This window comes from Equus quagga, chromosome 3, assembly GCF_021613505.1.
Source record: "Equus quagga isolate Etosha38 chromosome 3, UCLA_HA_Equagga_1.0, whole genome shotgun sequence".
NCBI lineage: Eukaryota > Metazoa > Chordata > Mammalia > Perissodactyla > Equidae > Equus > Equus quagga.
This window is the reverse complement of record NC_060269.1, coordinates 126,465,755-126,468,783: the sequence shown is the minus strand read 5'-3', so window position 1 is coordinate 126,468,783 and position 3,029 is coordinate 126,465,755.

The following is a 3,029-nucleotide window of genomic DNA, read 5'->3' as shown; positions in this document are numbered from 1 at the left end:
GGGGGGCGCGGGGGCGCCGGGGCTCAGCGGCGGGGGCGGGCGAGCCGGCCGCCCCGGTTCCGCAGCATAGTTGGGCGGCTGACTCAGTCCGCCGCGACGTGGCCGCGCCTGGCACTCTGGCCACCTGGCGCACCTCGGCCCCGAGGCTCCCGGGCGGGCGGGCGGGCTGGGGAAGCCGTGGGGGCGCGTCCCGGAGCGGGCATCGGCGAGCGCATGACCCGCCCGGGAGGGAGCTCCCGGCACCCGTGCCCCTTCCTTTGTCGGTGCGCACGGATGGGGGTTGCCTGTCCAATGGGCGGGACCGCAGCACCACGGATTATTAGTGTTACTCTACTAAATCCTGCCCCTGTTACCTCAGCGTTTCCCAGGCTTAAGACTCATCTAGGGCGCTCATTTTCCCAGGCTGCTTCTAGAGTTGCATTCAATGGGCCCGGGAATCTATTTACCAAGCCCGAGCTGATGAGTCTCAGCCCATTATATAGGATTCTCCTCCTTCAAACTGTCCCTGCGAGAAAGGGATTAAGAGCCCCATTTTCTACTTGAGGAGTCTGAGGGAAAGAGCGACTTGCCCAAGCAGACACAGCTTTCGAATATGGAGGTGATTTTCAATTTAGAGCTGAACTCTTTCCCCTGAGAAATACAGCCTCTTCAGTGATTTTCTAAATTTCCCTTTCTTGCCTTTTCCCGTAGAGAGAAGGGATAACCATGCCCTGGTGCCTTCTGGCAAACTCTTAAGGTTTCTCCCTTAGAGCTGGACCTTGACATTGCTCTTAGAAGTGATCATAAGAAAGCAGCAAAAGACAATAAGGGGATCCCTCCCCAAAGAATCCGTGTGTGCCCCCGAATACCTGAGTCTATAAAATCCACTTGTTTGCTAGTGAGTTCAAAGGCCAACTCCTTATTTTTATTTTTTTAGTAAACATCTCTTCACAGACTGTACCTGAAATTCTCTCCCTTAAAAGATGAAATGCCCTTATCTTTCCCCTGTACCTGTTGATGGAAGTGAAGCAATTAGGGAGGGCGGTGAGCTTATTATGAAAATGAGATAATTGGTGAAGTCCAGCGTGTGGGAAGCTTCCCAGGAGCCCAGGCCCTGGGAGGCGTCATCTTCATCAAAATACCTGCCAAAAAGCAGCCCCCTGCCCTGGGGGGGACTCAGAAGGCGCTGTGACACGCTCCAGAGACGCCAAACCTCCCGTTTCTTTTGAGCCAAATAAACTATAGCAAGCCCTATTCCACCAGGAAAGTTACCTTGACATTTCCTCAACCTCAAGAATTGTCTTTTCTTTGGATTCCTGTAGAATGTTATTGATATGGTTCTTTCCTGGCTTCATTGAAGGTCCATACTCTGTTTTGTTTTATTTTGTTTTCTCTCTCAGAGTTCTCACATACTTTTCATTTATTTATATCTTTGTAAGCCATCTTAAATCCTTTTCTGAACAAGGTGGGTTATAAATAAACAGAAATTCTGACATCAGTATGGTATGTCTCAGAAGGTCAAGCATTGCTTTGTCCTCAAGTTACTTCTCTTGGTGGATTTTATAAACTAATTGGGACTTTGTTCCACTTTCCAACAATATCTTAGTTTCTTCATTATTATTGTCATTATTGTTTGGAAAATTTATTGAGCACTTACTTTTTGATGGTTTGAGAATACAGTGGTTAGCAAATACGCCATGACCTGTGGGTTTATAGTCTTCTCTTCAGGGAAGTAAAGTTAAGGGCTCTAAGGCTCACCAATGATTTAATAATAGCTCTGGGAAGTGAAAGAAAAACAACTGGCCCTCCGTTGAATGTATACATCGGTTATAAGATGCATTCTGATTTTAAGAACCTTAATATATGGAGGAAAACAAAAGATGTCTGAGAAAATATGGCAAAAACTACTTTTTATTAATTGCTCATTAATCATACTAGGTTTTAGTCAACGCCTAACATGTATGTTCTATATGTACAACAATTCTATGAGTTGGAATTCTTCTTCCAATTTTATAAATCTAGGCTTAATTGAGACTTAGGTTAAGTAGTAAATAGTGGATAAATTGAACACATATAGGCTGTATTCCTAGGCTATATTTATTTAGCAGCCCTCACAGTGAGGCATTCAGGGAACAAAGTAGAAGGAAAATTAGCTTTATAAGAATTAAGGTATGAAAATCTGTTTACTGCCAAGGCCATTGGAGTATATATTCCCAGTAATTTCCATCCAGGCTGGATTTATTCCAAGGTGACCCCTCCCAACCCCATTTCCTTGAATTTTGGTAGGACGGCAAGTATAGCTATGTCCTTGCCAGACCATGTGTCTTTGCTGGTCCCATCTCTCCTACCCAGAGTGCACTCTGCTTCTGAAGGAGGCAGTTTGAGACAGTGGAAATCCTCCTCTCCTCCTCCTCTCCCTCCTTTTCCTCCTTCCCGTTTTCCTTATGTCATGGAGGCTAACACCCATAGAATATTTACTCCCGCCCATTGCTATTCTCAGCACTTTACTCATAAAAGTTCATTTAACTATCTCAGCAGCTCCTTGAAGAGAAAGTGTTATTATCCTCGTGATAAAAAAAAATTAGAAAGAGAGGTTGAGTAGGACCATAAGGAAGAAAGAATTCCAACCCAGTGTTCTCAGGGTCCACCCTCTGCACTGGATGGCCTCCTAGGGAAAGGGCAGTGCAGGAACTGAAATGGCCTGTGCTCAAAATGAAGCCTGATCGGGTAGGTTGCGGCATTTTGAGTAAACTCATTAACTTATCTGAGTCTCAATTTCCCTATCTGTAAACTGGAAATAATAATACCTAAGAGAATTTAATGTGATTGCATATCTAAGGCTCCCAGAAAATAGTAGTCCCTCAGTACATGGAGTTCTATCCTATCTTCTCCAGTTATCCTTCAAGACTAGGTTCAAATTTTACCTCCCTCTCAAGTCTTTCCAAATCTCTGATACCCAGAATTATTTACACAACAGAATTTAAAGTAATCTCTCGATTTTCCTCTAAAGGAAAATCCAATGTTATTTTTGCCAAATATAAAGTTTTAAG